The sequence below is a fragment of the Adiantum capillus-veneris genome, chromosome 25 (assembly GCF_014529385.1).
Source record: "Adiantum capillus-veneris isolate H3 chromosome 25, ASM1452938v2, whole genome shotgun sequence".
Taxonomy (NCBI): domain Eukaryota; kingdom Viridiplantae; phylum Streptophyta; class Polypodiopsida; order Polypodiales; family Pteridaceae; genus Adiantum; species Adiantum capillus-veneris.
The window spans coordinates 139,813,636-139,830,997 of NC_140955.1; positions in this window are offsets into that span (position 1 = coordinate 139,813,636).

A 17,362-nucleotide genomic window follows, 5' to 3' on the forward strand; every position below is an offset into this window, starting at 1 on the left:
CTTGACAGACCTCACCAAGGCAATCCAAGAGTCTCTTAAGGATAATCGACCCCCTCAAAATAGTCACATGTATCCAAGAAGGGAGCAACAATGGTGTTCCATTTGCTTAGGTCCACATAGCACTGGTGAGTGCCCTATGTTTAGAGTAAAATTTAATGGAACTTGCAACGCGTGTGGAAGGTATGGTCACCAAGCTAAGGATTGTTTAATGATCAAACGTATGATGGAAAATAGACCACCTGTAGCCTGGACGGATGCACCTCGAGCTCCTGTATTGATGCCTGCTCCACCTGTTGAGCAACTACCGCAACACATGGTCCCTAGACCTCAAAATGTTGTACAAGCTACACCGCTACCACCTCATGTGCTAGGACCGCAGCCCCCGCATCCAAGAGTCGCCCCTATGAACCAAGTGGGTTGCGAGCCATCAAATGCTTATCCAGATGGCTGTGAGGAGGAAATAGACACTAGTATTGCCTACGGACTTGATACATTGGAAGAGTGTCCTATATACTACATGGAAGATTGTTGGGGACAAGTCAAGCCGGTTTATCAAGCTGCTGCTCTCGCATCCAGAGGTCAAAATATCAACACCCAGGCTAGGAGGCCACCTCTTCAATGCTACGAGTGTGGTGGACCACATCGAGCAGCGGAGTGCCCTATTAGGCTGCAAAAGAATGCTGCACAGATGCAAATGAATCAAGGGAGCACGTCTGCAATGCCAATACTCACATGTAATCATTGTGGCATAGATCACTTGATTGCCCAATGCCCCTATAACCCAAATGCGCCTAAAATCACACCCCTGAATTTGGTCGAAATTGCTAGTGTGACATCGCCAATACCACCCGTCGCACCCGCTTATGCGATTACACGGTCCATGCTTCAAGGGCCAGGCCATATCCTCGAAGAGAGAGATACCGCGTCAGTTATCCAAGCAAAGAAAAAGAAGACACGAAGGAAGAAGTCGCAGAATACGGAAAATTCAAAGCCAAGTTCCAAAACAAACATAGGAACAGGAGATGACCCCGTGTATATGAATGACCTCGAGGATGATTCAGATTCAGTCGAGACAATGGAGACTAGAACCAATACCACAAAGAGAAAGACCGACAAAGAAAACCGTAACATGGAACCAAATGAAAACCGAATAAGAGAAAACCATAAGGAGCCTCTGAAAACACCACAAGTGTTTCCAAATCCAATCCAAGACCCCCAAGATAAACCGCAGGGGCAAAAAGGGAAGAATCGTAAAAAGAAGATTGGGACGTACCCAAACCCAGTAGACGAGATTGAGCAGGTGAAACATCTAAGAGGTTTAGTGGAGGAGACTCAAAGGAAACTAGAACCAAAACCCATGCATGTCAAAATTCATGACACAGTGTTTCCCACGCAAGTTCATCCACCCCACATGAACCATAGACCGTTAGCCATATCTAGTATCATCCAAGACGGGACATCAGCAAGTGAGCATACACCCTTCTTGTTGGAAAGGATGTTTAATGAAGGAATACCTGATCCCATTGAGGAATATGAGATTCCATCCTCACCAGTTCCTAGTCAAGGACCTACACCTTGCAAAACGCCAATGAATGTTGCCAAACTAGTGGACTTCATGTCTTCTGAGGGCCGAACCACGATCATAGCAAAGCTGTATGGAGATCCTGAGTTATTCCTTGCACTTCGAGCATTCCTTAACGGAGAGCTACGAACGGGATTATCGCAGTTTGCGCAACCAAATAGGCCTGACTCGATTATGATTGATGAGGAAAATCATGTGCAATCACTTGACTTAGATGGACACAAGTCTGTGATCGAGGTACCCATTAACGAATTAGGGTAGTATTTTGAAGGCGACGAGTCTAATGCGACCCTACCCATCACTACCAAGGGATTAACTATAAAGGGAATTCTTAATGGTGGTGCAGGAGTTAGCATCTTTACAAAAGATTGTTGGGAATCCATGGGAAAACCCCGCCTCAGTGTTACTAACATTGTGGTAAAGATGGCAAATGGTACCATAGCCAAACCTATGGGGATGCTCAAGGATCTTAAGATCAAAGTTCTAGGACACAAGGTATGACATACGTTCATTGTAATGGATTTCTCTAAACACCTTATGTCATATGAAATGATTTTAGGACGACCATTCATGAGGGAAGCACAAATGGTTCATGATTGGTCTAAAAATCATGTCTATTTGCAATTCCAAGACTCTGTCCTTAGATTGGATTTGGTGACTGGTAAGGTACACCCCTTAGGGAGTAAAACCATTATTGATCATCGCTTTGACACCACAGTTCACTCGGCCCCACTACAATATTGTTACACTTGTAAGAAGGATACAGACATTGGCCAAGATTCTCCTTATATGGATGTGTTACCGGGTATGACGGAATCAGACAATGTGGATTGGGTCCACCTAGCATCAACCATAGACACTTGAGGAAATAGGGGGACGACCTGGGTAACACCTGAGGGGGATGAAATGCCTATACCCTTAAATATGCTACAAGCAATGCATATCGCTTCCGGCAAGACTCATCCTAAGGTAACGGAGAAAACATACAAGTGGGTCCCTAAAGCTTCTTTAGTGACCATAGCTAGTGCTAAAAAACAGAAGCCTTGTAAGAAACGTACCACTCGCTCCAAGAAAATTAAGAAAATGTTGCGATGGATCCCTAAACGACTATTGGAAGCCCAAGGCTACTATCAAGGAAATGATCAAATCTGGGTGCCAAAACGTCGATTGTGCTCTTACCTATCACCTGACCCAAGTGAGCCCAATCCCGTAGCTCCAAAACGAATCAATAATCGTGGAAAGGAAAAAATCACAGAATGCTACACACCCGCTCCCGAGCTAGTTTGGGTACCAAAGAAAGAACGATTTGTTCCACCTACCTCAGGAAGGGGGGAGTCCCATGAAGATTCTAGCTCCTCATGTAATACATCCATAGAGGTAAAAGCTTCTACACAGCCTCCATCTATAGTAGTGGACCTCCATGAAGCTACAAAAGAATCCACACCTCCCAGTGTTCAAGAATCACCTGATGAACCACTTCAAGTTCGATCCTGGGAGAGTACCTTACCACCCTTGCAAGTTGACGAGGCACCTAGGGTAATAGAAAACTACTGGCAAAAATCCTCACCTATTACCAACTGGAACAATTGGTTTCAAAGGGTGACAAGCTCATTTCAAACGGTATGATCTACCCAAGGAAGGGGGGAGTGTTTGCTGACATCCATTATTCACTTGTTTCCCTCTCAACCTTTTTCCCTGACCTCTTAATCTTCGATCTTAGGGAATGTACATATAAAGCTTTATACTCACAAAAAAATAAAAATAAAGAGCAAGAGCAATTAGCAAACGAGTATGCACAATAAAAGTCAAAACATTGACTCAGACCTACACATGTCACATCTGGTACAGTGAAACAGAAACCTATGCCATAAAACACCTTCGATCCGCATCACTTGAGTGATGGAGGGTAAGGTAAGATTAGTACGATAGGAGTGTTTCTGTTTTAGAGTTGAGAGATTAGCGAAGTTCTCTTTTCCCACTAATGTTCCTCCTAGAGGTATTGTTTGTGTTTCATAGTGTGTACAGGTGTTGCTATTGATAGGATTTGGACCTTCATGGAACCTTTCTCTCGTTCACACTTCAAATCAAGCGCGACCATCGACACAAACAGGTGTTTCTTGTCCATTAGCATTGCCCTTATCTTTTTGCATCCATGTTTGTCTGCTTTGATTGTGATTGGTAGCATAATATTCAGCGCATTGGCTTAGTATCAAACATTTAATTCAATGTAATGTTTTGTCATAATCAGTTGTCTAGGTTTAAAAATCAAGCAGTCCGACTAAGCTAGTTTGACCAAGCTAGATATTAGAAATCTTCTCTTAATACCATGGGGAATGCCTTCCTAATAATCAATGGTTACTTAGGTTCTTAATCCGATTTAGGCAGCATTGTATGAAATGTACTAGGGCTTTCTAGTGGGCTTAACCCTATTGACCTTTAGCTTAAGTATTATAAAGGGAGTTTACTAATGTGATGAGCCTGGGGAGGGTAACAGTGTTATATGACCCCCCAAAGTTACAAAATTAAAATGCTGAAAATGAACAAGCAAAAAATCAAAGTGCCACACTGTAAAATTTTAAGCTGGAAGAGAAATCCCTGCTTAAATTGGTACTTCACTCACATGTATTGCCTATGGTACTAGATCCCTAGAGGTTCCCAGTGTAGGCGCTTTTCCTTGAAAAGCAAAAAACCCAAGGCATACAAAATAAGCACACACATCAAAATTGAATCAATGTGAAAAGACTTTGGGGGGTCAAAGAAAAAGTAATCAGTCAGGCGATGATTTCATGAGAAATTCCTTTTATGGTAGCTTAACTACAAGGTTTTCTAGATATAGCCTCTAGTCAGCCCTCGAACATGAATACTTGGCTCTCACGATTAAACAACTTAATTGACCACTGAAAATTCAGAAGCTTACCCATGGTATTAATATTCGATCTCTAGTGCCTTTCGACCGTCAAATTAGCGACCCCAGACTTGTTTAATTTTCTACCTTTACATCTGTTTATGCATTTGATTACATTGCAATTTAATGTTCATTGCTACCAAATTGTTTGAAATTCTTTGACCAATCAATGTGTCTACCTAAAACTGCATATGCTTTTTAAGAGAATGCAATTACTGTGCCAATGTTGTTTGATTTTGCAGTGACTGAAGAAGGCTAAGGACATTCATCTCAAATGCTCTTCCACCTCGACGAACTAGCTTCAACTCAATAGATTCCGAGGACGGAATCTACATCAGGAAGGGGGGCATGTTAACCCTCACGGCACACGGACACCCTATGATCTATAAACGTTGTATTATTTAGAGTCAGGTACCGGGCTTGTCGGACCAATAGGAAAAGGGTAAGAGTGATCGCCGATGAGAGGCGCACTTTAACACGGACATTCAAGGGATTAGTTGGTTAAGCATGGGCGCCCAAGTGTGAATGGGGTGAGCTCCTATAAAAGCCAACTAAACCTAATTTTTACTCATTCTCTCATTTGTGCAATCGAAGAGTGCTCTTGCTCCATCTCCATCTTCTTCTTCTTCACCTCCTCGTGTGTGTGTGTGTGTGTGAGAGAGAGAGAGAGAGAGGGAGAGTGTGTGTGCGATCGAGCATAACGAAGGCACGACGGCGGCGAAGCGGTTGAGCGCGGCACGACTGCAGCTTCTTCTTCATCGCGGCGAGGAATCCACCACGAAGGCGAGCGTAGAGCGGTGAGTGACACACCCTTTGCTCTCTTGAGCTTGCTAGTTTAGGCTTGTTGTGTGCTTGGAGCCGTTTGTGGCTCGCACACGGTGTATTGGCAAGTCCCTTGCTTTGACAGTGCGGCAAGGAGCGCACAGCAGGCTTCATATGGCCTAGCCTCAACTGTGACGTACACCACTGGTGCAAAACGTGTAAGTTGTGTCAAAAGGCCGGCACTAGGTCACTTATGTCTGAACCACAGACACCTATTCTCTCATATGGCCCATTTGAAAAATGGGGTATCGATGCCATTGGGCCATTACCTAGGGCCAACTCAGGAAAATTCTACATTATCATGGGGGTCGACTACATGACTAGATGGGCAGAGGCTACAGCCACCACTAGAATCAGAGCAATAGAGGTAGCTAAATTTATCTACGATCACATATGTTGTAGGTTTGGCACACCTTTAGAGATCATCTCTGATAGAGGGCCAGGTTTCAGAGGAGACTTGGTAGGAGAATTAATGCAGAAACTGGGCATTACAAGGAGGCACTCTTCACCATATTACCCTCAATGTAATGGCCCAGTTGAAAAGGTAAATGGAATGGTTTCTGAAATTATTACCAAGCAGGTAAACAATCATCCTGGAGACTGGGATAAGTATCTACTACCAGCTTTATGGGCCTACAGAACTTCATTTCGTACATCCTTGGGATTCACACCATATCATCTAGTATTTGGTAAGGAAGCAATCTTGCCCATTGAAGTGCAACTACAAAGTCTCAGAGTAATGGCAAGCCAACTTCAACAACCCAACATGCATTTGAGAGATCACATCATCAACTTGGAAAGACTGCAGCTGGACAGAGAAGAGGCAATAAATTATTATGCAGCACAAGCAGAGCATAGACGGCTTAGCTTTAACGAGCATCTCCGGAAAAAAGAATTGAAGAAAGGAATGATGGTGCTCCGCTACGACAATCGGTTCGACACGTGCAAGGATAAGAAACTCCTACTCCGATGGGAAGGCCCTTTCATCATCACGAAAAAGTATGCCAATGGAAGCTACCAACTTATGGAGGCTGATGGAAAACTTCATAAAACTAGTGTAAATGGTTGGCAACTTAAACCTTATTTTCTTCGATTTGACCAGGCTCCACCAATTGACATTCCAGATGAGGACACACCATCAGCCGCCACCTTCGACGATAATGATCAAACAGATGAGCTAGAGACATGAATGCCTCTAGCCAAAAGGGGAGGGCTAATGATGGGGGCTTTTCACAAGCCAAGCTCCCATACCCCGCTTCTCTCGTCCCCACCCCATGAAAACCCCCTCTTAGGGAGGGAGTGATAAAAGGCATTCGAAAAAGTAAGAAAAAAATAAAGTATGATTATGTAAATATATGAGAAAGGTAAAATAGGCCACCTCATGCCTGCGGGGCAGCCCATCCCCACCTTGCCTCCTTTTTCTTCGCTGTTGCCCCGCCGTGTGTCCCTTTTCCTCTCCTCCACTCAAAAGGTCAACCCCCTCTCTCTTCCCCTTTTCCTTTCTCCTTTCTCTCTCCCCTCAATCTACCCCACCTCTCACCAATAATGCATTCTAACTCACCAATATTGCACCCTAACTCGCATGCAACTTATCGTATCTTCCAAAATAGTATACCCCACCCCCCCTTTCTCTCTCCTAACATATCCCATGACCCAAATACCCTCCTCTCTCTCTAAAGGGCGCCATGTCTCTTGTCTTGTAGCTAAATAACCTCCCCCACACTCACACACACTCAGTTTCACTGAAAAAGGTGTCCATAGACCCATCCCCACCCGGTGGTTACCTGATTTTTCTTGTGTTCACACACATCTGCACACAGATTCGCCTCTGAACACACTCCCCTCTCTCCCCTCTTGTAATTACTTTATTCTCCATGTCACCTCTCACTTTTTTTCATCAACCCATCTCTGTCTCTTCGTCTCTCTCTCATGAGACTGCTGTTCTGGCACATATACACACAGCGAGACAAGTGGGGCCCATAGTCACATGGCCTATGTAGATAATGATTTCTTCATTTCTAAATTCTAGAATTTCTCCCCCCTCATCCCCTATATAAAGAGGGGTCACCATCACACTAAACACACACACAACATCACCAAAGAGTACACTATGCACTGTGTGTGCCTAGTGCACACACACACATCCACACCATCACCATCACCGCAATCACCATGCTCGTCTTTAGCATGACCTCTACACCCTTGGGCTATGGAATATGAAGGGAAGCTAAATGAAGGATGATGGCCATAACCCTCGTGTGAGTCTTCGCCATCAGCTCCCACCTATCAGCCATGTGGTCTACCACTCTCTCCCTTCTCTTTCTCCTACCCTATGCCCCCCATTTCATCGCCTGATTCTCTAAATAAAGCTTGAGGTTTTGTGAGTATGTTTTCTTGCAATTTTTTGCGCATGTGAGGTGTGCGGAATCGCCACCTAGTCTTGTGTTTGGAGTGAGCTTGTGTATGTGTGAAGGGTGTGCGAATTCGCCATCCTTCTGTGGTGCCTAAGTATTAAGCTGCCATACTCTCTCTCTCTCTCTCTCTAGCTCTCTCTCTCTCTCACTCACTTGATCTCATTCACCTTCCTCTTCATCATTACTCCCAAGCATCCATCTCTCTTGGATGAAAACTTTGTTATGGTGGTGTGTTGTTTGCGTCCTAGCTGCTCAAGCTAGGTGGTGCCCCCTGTTTGCTTTACTATGACAGGCTCGAGGCGCGCCATTCGGTCCCCGGTGTTTTAGAGGCCGTCGGGGGTTCGGGGTTCGCTTTGCTCCCATCAATGTTATGTTTCTCATGGAAGCGTCACTACAAAACTAGGATCACTTACATCACTTAGCCTTCGACAAAAGGGTCGTCTACCTGGGGCTTTGTTGGATTAGGGGTGTTTCGTAGGTCTTTTTTTTTGTTAGGTTCATCTTCACAGTTAGTGCTTCGGGGATTGAATAACCTACATGGCTAACGTGTCGGGAATTTTACCTTGGATTTGCCTAAACACCCGGTGTTGGGAATCGAAGAGGCACGGCACCTAAACTGGTATGGTTGGTGTTGATACCCTACCACCTACTGGTACTTGGGATCCTTTTAGATCTTGGGTTCATGGAGGGAGGCAAAGAGGCCTCACCTTATGTCTGGCTCAGGTAGGTTGGAGGTGTTCTGGATCGCTTCGAGCAAAGTGAAATTATCTCTAACCGTAGTAGAGAGGATGTGGATGGATGGACCGGTCGATCCCTACACAGGGTCTGGTGCTCGGCTAGTAATTTTTTCATAAACTTTTTGATGTTATGGTATACCCATATTTTGTGATTGCATTAGTACATGGTTTCTTGTTTCATTTAGATGGGGTATTTAAAGATTCTTTGTTGTCATTCTCTCACGTCTCTGTGCACTCTATTTCACCCTCCACTATACTCTCTCACTCTCTATCTCTCTTCTTGCAATAAGGTGTACACACATATTCACCCTCCAAAATGTTATATTTTTCTTGAGTACACTTTCATTCATAACACCTATTCAGGGATAGCAGTAGTTTCTAGGTACCTCGGGATGCAATCCGGATTATGGCCTAAAATCCATGCTTTGGTTGGGCACTGAGAGCTCCTCCCCTATGAAAATTCTTCCACAACTATGATGTATATTGAAAATTGTATAAAGGTGTAAATTGTATATTCTATGCATAGACCCCCAAGGAGGGGTATCTTTCACTTGGTATCAGAGCCAATGCTTAAGGTTATGAGGATAGCCTAAAGCCTGATACTAGTCGGGTTAGTTATGCATCGTGCACGCATTCATACATGATGTTTGTTGGGAAAGGATATTGTATTCATGGTGCATCTATAAGTGACATTGGTTTGTGGTACCTATTTGCCTTGTCTTCTTGAACATAAGTGTTTGGTTTGAGTTATTGTAAAGTGGTTGAAGTGTCCAACATTTTCTTTGAATGTTTTTTTTGTAGTAACAAATGGATCTTAGAGTGACGTCTAAATGCTTTAGCCAGGGGAATGAGGTTTTGGCCATAGTGCTCAATAATATGGAAACACTGTTATCAAGAGATCTAAGGGAACACTTCTACTTATAGAAATTGGGACCAAAGTCTTCGACGTGTCAGGAAGCACAACTTGTTGGAAGAGTGTTGATCATAGTTACCTTATGTTAGCAGCAAGCTAACTCGGATAACATTTTTCAGTGCCTTTAGTGTAAAAACGCTTATTATTTTTATAAATCCGGAATGTTGTAACTCCTACTTTCCAAATAAACAGTGTAGTTGATGAACCGGGGCTATAAGCTTCCAGATTGTATCAACCTATCTTTAGTTAGAGCTCCCAGATTATTAGTTTTGAACAAAGAAACCTTGGCTAAGGTATAAAATCCAATTTTTGTAAATATTTTATAAGTTTTGGAAAATAGAACACAGAGTGAGCTAATGATGCTCACTTCTCTCCTTCTCGCGTTTTCTACTCCCTTCCTGGTTGTCACGTTGCAGTGCCGTCTATTGCGTTGCAACCACGGGTAAGAGCTCTGCGTTGACGTAAACATTTTATGATAATCTGTAGCCTTTGGCATAGTCGACCCGCGGTCTAATTTCATCATAAGTAGGAATTTCAGTTAGAAAATCATTAAATAAGTACATGTGGGGTACTGAGGCATCATTGCTAAGCATTTTAATGCATTCTGGGTCGAATACGACTAGGTTAGAAACTTACGACTGTTAATAATCGTGATTTTTTCACTTGACCTAAAGTGAGATTTGAGACCATAAGCATGTGTACTTAGGTCTTATAAACATGTCCTAGAATTTTCGTAAGGTTTGGATGTTGTTTGATGCTGCAACGATTATGATTTGTTTGTCGATTAGTGACTAGCTTTTGGTGATTTAGATCATTTAAGTGTAGCTTGAGTTAGATACAAGTTGTCTGTTGTTTTCTAAGAGATTGAAAACCTCTTGTAGCCTCTATGTACTAGTCGAGCTAGCTTCGTACCATGGATTGACAATTATGTTCGTGGTTCTCGCTATGTCTGCAATAAGATAGGAGTGAGGTTAGAAACCCGTCCCACATTTGGCGCCGTTACCGAGGATCGAAGAGACCTAAACTAGGGAAAACACGAGCGTCTTGTGTAGTTGTCCTTTAACTTCCTCTAGGTTCACCTAGAGTCAAAACCTTCTATTTAAAATCGCATAGCTTAAGATTGTCGTCTTTTGTTGTGTAGAGGTAGCTTGGAAGTAAGTGTACCAAGGTTGATACCAGATACTCCTTGTAATGTGTACAAACATCTTTTGTAAAGACCCATAGAATTTGGATCACTAAACTGACCAAAACCTTGATAAAAACTAAAATCTGTACTGATTGTCGAGAACTTAAGTGTGACTTGGGAAAAACTTGTTGAAACTTAGTGGAACTTGACTCAGAGGCCTATATTGAAGTGTTAAACAAGTGTACATGCAATGTTGACAAAAAAGATGCAAAAATTTATCGGAACTAAATAATCGCACTTATTTACTTTTGTCCCATTTCTCAACTTTTTTGACCAACCCAACACACCATTAGTTTTAGCATGTCATATTAAGCCCACAAATCAAATTTGGTAAGATTTGGATCATTGAAGTGAAAATTGTGGCCAAATTTGTAAAGTCATTCTGCAGACACTAAATTGTTGACCAAATGAATAGGGATTATCCAAACTTGATGAAACTTGGCTAGGGAGCTTAAGTTGAGCTGCTTAACTATTCTGTGTCAACATTGTGGCAAAAAGTTGCACAAAAATACTAGGAGTAAATAATCGCAATTATTTATATTTGCGACAAAATTAGACATTTTTACACATTTAAGGATACCTCAAGGACAAGAATATCAAGTAGAGTCCACAAATCAAATTTGGTGAAATTTGATTCACAAAAGTGAGACTTAAGCCAGATTCTCGAAAACTGAGTCTGCGGACACGAAACAGTTGATAACTTCGACAAATTTTATTCAAACTCAATGAAACTTGTCCAGAGACCATAACAAGTTGAATACCTGGCAAAAAAAGCCTAAAAAGTGCAAAAATATGAGAAAAGTAAATAATCGTTATTATTTTCTTCTGAGACACAGAGATAGAATTTTGAACTTTTGAGCTTGTACAATGTTAGAACAACATAATAAAAGGCCACCGGTCAATTTTGGGTTCAGTCGGATCCAAATTAGTACATAGTCACTCAGTTTCCAGGTTGCAAATTAGTCCTTTGGCTTTTGGCAAAAGTAGAATCTGAAAGTCTCAGTTGGTGACCCACTTAGCTCAATTTGAAGTGATACACATAGACCAGTCACAATAGTAAGTAAAAATTGTACAGTCTTTGTAAAAGAATAGCTAACTTGATTAAAACTGATACAGGAATCATGTTGTAGACAAGGATTTGAAATCTTGACAGGAGTTGCATTCAAGTCAAGTGGAAGAAACTGATAACAAGTCAGTCTGACGGTAAGCACTCTATCTAGGACTTCACAAGTCTATATGAACCTTAGATCTGGTTGTATACTAGCAAACCAAGGCATATTTGGAGAGACCACTAGTAGAGTATCCACCGAAGAGAGTGTGATCAAGACAATTACTTGGACACTATCTTTGAATAAGTCTCAGACACTTTTTCAAAATCAACATCTGAAACGTCTTCCTATTTGACTCATCATTAGGGCCAAAAATGACTCAAAAAGGCTTGTGTAAGGAATTGGTTAAATTACTAATTAGCAGAGCCGTTTGTGGTCAAAACAGCTCCAAATTTTTCCATTTTGGTCATTTAAAGCATATCTACGCAATCTAAAGCGTATCTAGGCACATATCTCTAAATATTCAAAAAGATATCGTTTTCTTCACATTCCTTTGTGGCTCACCTCGAAATTTGTTTTCATTTACTTCACTTGGCGGCAAATAGTTGTTTCCACTTTTGAATCTCTCTTTTTTCTCTCACCTATCGCGAGATTTATCTCTTCTTCTCTGATGCACCTTGTTCTACTGCAACGTTATTTCCATTATACTTTCTGCTCCTTCATTACTTACAATGACTAATACATCTTTCATTAGTGATAACCGCAAGTTTTACTTGAACATTAAGCTAAGCCAGGAATATGCTACTACGCGCAGTGTCTATCAAAGACCAGTTACAACTGCAAATGAAGCACAACAACTTTGCAACGAGGAAAAGAAACACATTGATATATGGACAGATGGGAGCTTGTATCCACCGAATCCTAGCACTGGAAGGTGTCCATCTTTTCACACACCTCATGATTTGATGAGATTTGTTGGTGATGGGGTTGATGGCTTACTAGGATATAGTTCTAGGTTATCTCATTTACACATTGATCATACACATTACATTCAATATCTCAAAACTGTTTTGTCTTCAAATGCAACAAGAATTTTAGAACTTGAAAACCAAATAGCATCTCTAAAACAAGAAAATCACCAACTTCGGACTTTAAAAGAAACTCCAATAGGATTAAGAGCACGAGTAAAATGAATGAGAGATGTAGTAAACTTAACAGAAGGTTCTGGACAAAGAAAAAAAAGATTAAAGATTACTAGAGAACATGTGACTAGTCTTTTAGGATTTGATATGTCCAATGGTCAAGAAACGGTGAGATTTTTGAATGAGGTAATGAACAAAAGTGACATTCTTAAACTTTTGAAACTTCCTGAAAATCAAACTCAAAAAAAATTGGTATTTCAAAGTTTACTTAAAGATATGGGTTTACTGGTCCAACCTTCTCAAATGCAAGAAGTTTGTGACATAGTGGGGGTGAGTAGAAGGGGTTACAGGGCCATCTCTAAAACCTGGTTTCAGGTTTTAAAGTATTACAAGATTAAAGCTTTTGGATTTGCCTAGGCCTCATAATGTTGGGAAAGTTAGGACTCTATTAAAGGAAGAAATACCCGAACATTTTGGAGAGTACTATCATATAGAAGGAACGATGCCATATGAAAAACAGAAAAAAAAATTCTTCTTTTGAGTATAATGTTTTTAATAACATTTGGATGAGTGTAAAAAATATTCAATCTGCCATGGTGAGATACTATAATATGCAAGAAGTAGATTGTGAAGGAAAACTTATATTTGTTTTGAAATTGGATGAAGCTCAAATTCAAAAATGTCAAAAAATGGAAAGAGTATCTATATCCCTTATGAATAGAGGATTGGACTATAGCCAGGGTAAGCTTGATTCCCCATACCACAAAAATCAATCAGAAATGAAACTTTGGTGGATCAGAGCAGCTCAAATACTAGTAGAAAATCACGATACATTGAAATAGCTGTTTTTGCAGACCGATATCCCTTCTGTTATACAGGACCAAAATGTAGGTGAAAAACTCTCTGTAGATGGCATGGGTGACTTTTTTGTAGAATGGCACTTGAGTGCTGACCTAAAAGCATTAAAGTGCATCTTTGGTGTATATGGAGGTGCCAATACCAAGTATCCATGTCTATATTGCATGGCAAGCACTGGAACAAAAGGATGGCTTGCAGAACACGAGGTTGGAAAAGAACCATTGAGGAATAGTGTTAATGTCATCGACTACCATCGTCTTCTATGATTTGGGATCCAATTCTAACAATAGATTTAAAAAATGTACATATATGCACAATGCATGCAGAGATTAGAATCTTGGACAAATTGCTTTGACTCCATCTTGACTATGCATATTCTATTAAGACAACTAAAGTTGCAGACGAGTGCATAGAAAAATGCGAGACTTTGCTCTCTCAAATGGGTTTTCATGGTGGTCAAGTGCATCTAAACAAAGATTCCACTCTTTCAAAAGGAACCGGTGATGTTTTGCAAGATGTTTCAATGGGTGGAGCAAAAGCCAGAAGATTTTTGAGTAACCATGACAACAAATAAGTTGATGCTATGTGGAACTGCTGGAAGGATCTTTGTGTTATAACAACCAATGTCAAAAGTAGACCAGATGTAGCCAACAAACGCATGGAAGTGTGGAAGACGCTCGACAATTTTTTGAAAGTTTTGAGACAACAAGTTAGCTCTTCTACTTATGCAGATGACTTTAAAAAGACAATAAAGCTTTTAATGACTGCTATTACAGATGCCTGGGGAGAAAAAGACATCACATATTACTTGATGAGTATTCAATTACTTTCTAAATTCCGGATAGTATTTTACTTTGCATCCTATTGAGTTCAACTAACTTTTTTTTCATTTTTAGCATATTCTATACCTACATGGACCATATTTTGCAAAACAAGGACCCCTTGCAACATGGAATACTTAGGGAATGGAGAAATCTCACTATCAAGCTAGGACTTCTTTTTTCAAATGTACGAGAAAGGGAGGTGGACAAAGAAGGATCAATGCACTAAAGGAATTATTCAATTGGTTCTATAGGAGGCAATTACAACGGATGAGATCAAACAACCATGCTGCTCAACCACAGATCTGAGATTAATGCTTCACTTTGAAACTTTGTACTAAATCTTTCTAAAGAGATCCAAATTCAAAAAAGATATTTTGGTGCAAAAAATTGTCAAATTTACATCAGATTTTGAATTTTTTTAATCTCTAGGCATGTCACCCCTATATCTCAAAAACTTTCTTCTTTTATAGCCCCCAAGAAGGTTGACATTTGTCTCCTCAGCTGCTGCTGCATAGCTAGAGTAGCAAAGAAAGTATCCTGCTCTTAAGGCATTGAATCCTGAAGCATATCCAAACATTTGAAGTGATGCTGCTCTCTCAAGTAGCATGATCTTGTTTGCATTGATTTGAAGGGGAGTGGACCCTAAAAACCGTGACAATATCTTCAGTGCAAACGTTGGCAACTCAGGATCTTCAGAATACTGCATGTGGAAAGCACAGAAGGTGGCACTATCCAATGTAGGCATGTAGTGCATGAGAGAGGAGGCATCCCTTCTTGAAGAGCCCTCTATTGCTTTCCCTCTCGAGCCTTTAGCTCTCCCAAGAAAATTGTCTGTGTCAAGGAGTTCAATCTGCAAAAAAAGACAATGAGTAATTAAAACTAACTTGAAAAAAGAGAAAGATTTCAGTAGGGAGATCACCTTTTGCAATGACGTTTTCTTGAAGGAGATTGCATGATCCGGTCATCTCTCTTATGTCAACTTCCTTTCCAATTTTTTTGAGCTTAAAGTCTCTGCCAAAAGATTGGATGCCAAGCTCAACAAGCCTCTTCTCAAAATCCTCATCTTTGAGGGAAGGCTTTTCCTCTTCCATTCTTCTCATGCATAGAGCAAGTGCATCAGGAGCAGGAAAAAAATCTTTATTGGATGTATGAAGATCAAGTGCCAAAAACTCCTCTTTTGACTCTTCTTTTGTGTCAATAAAATCTCTGTCCACCTCAGAAGCTTCAGAAATGGTTGCAATATAGTAGTCCTCCCTCATATTAAGCAGACACTGGATATGATGGAGAGGGATATACTCTTTCCCATTGATAAAGAAGTAGGGAAGGTTTGGAATAGTAAGGGAAGCTTCAGATACCTCTACCTCATCTGTTGGCTCATCAATGACAGTACTAGCTCTAAATTGAGCAACATCAAAATTTGCACTCTCCTACTCCTCAACTGCAACATCAACTTCCTCCTCTTCTAGAATTTCACTTTTCTCAAGCTGCAAAACTGTGGAAACATTTTTATTTGTTGCCTCATCTGTATCTTTCACTTCATCAGCTTTTCCTTGCATGTCAACTTTAAGGAACAAAAAGAAAAGAAAAGCAACTACTTTTGGAACAAGGTTACAAGGTTTTAAATGTAATTGACAAGAAATGGTAGGTGGACAAACAAAGGAAGTCTTCTTAGAAAATCTTCCAAACCTCCTTGTTACTTTGCTCTTCTCAATTGAGTTTGTAATATATTCGGCTAGATGAAAATAAGCCTTCCCATCTAAAACCAAACACTTAACTTCAACTGCCTCTTCAAACTCTTTGAATTCTTCTGCCAAGAAGTCTTTCAAATGGTCTAACAAAGCTGCAAGATCAAACACAGGGTTGAATATTTCATATGCTTTGGTGTACAGTTCCATGTCACCACCATCCATCACAGCCACCAATAGTTTCTCACTTGGACTCTCCTCAAAAATCTCCTTCCGGCCTTCAATCATGTTAGAGGAAAAGTCGACAGGTGAAGCTAGGTACAAGGTACGAAAATATGCCCAACGTTTGTAAATGTACTAGTGCCAATGACAAACCCGAACCACGCGATACGTGCTGGACCCAAGCTTTGGAACTTGCTCCCTGTGTGTTGTATGGGACAAAGCCACAGCAAAATGAACAACAACACCAAACCACGCGATACGCGCTGGACCCAGGCTTTGGAACTGCCTCCCTGCGCGTCGTGCAGGACAAAGCCACACCAAAATGGACAACAACCCTGAACCACGCGATACGCGCTGGACCTAGACTTTGGAACTGCTTCCCTGCGCATCGTGTGGGACAAATCCACACCAAAGCAAACAAGAACCCCGAAAGACGCGATAGGGGAGGGACCACCGACGTGCAATTGCAACGGATGAGATCGTGCGGGACGAGAGGATTAGTACACAAAAATGAATAATAACTCGCATCGTATGCGACAAGTGAACGTGCAACATTAATAACTTACGAGACCAAGCTTTATATAAGATCCGAAATATGACCGTTAGTGACATGTGTCAACCATGCATACGTGCCACATGGCCTGCGTACAACGGTCGTCGTATGGACGGTCTTATGTATATAAAGCCTTGTCACGTGCTCATTCTTTGCTTTCTCCCATACTCGACATTTGTGCCATGTCGTCCTCAACTACTCGCACTTCGAGTCATCCGCGCTTTGGACTCTTCCGCACTGGGCGTACACCGTCCACTAAGCCAAGCCAAGCTTCTTCTCAAACGTCGCAACCCGGATGTGTTGGGCATGTGGGCGCACCTTCTACCTCTTCCCATACTGTTAGCATCCCATACGACGCGATAGGCGCAAGTTGCAAAGTCTAGGTGAGGCTCTCATCACGTCGTACGGGGGTTTCTGCTCCGCTTACTAAAAGTTTTCACAACTCGCATACAACGTGATACGGTGATGTT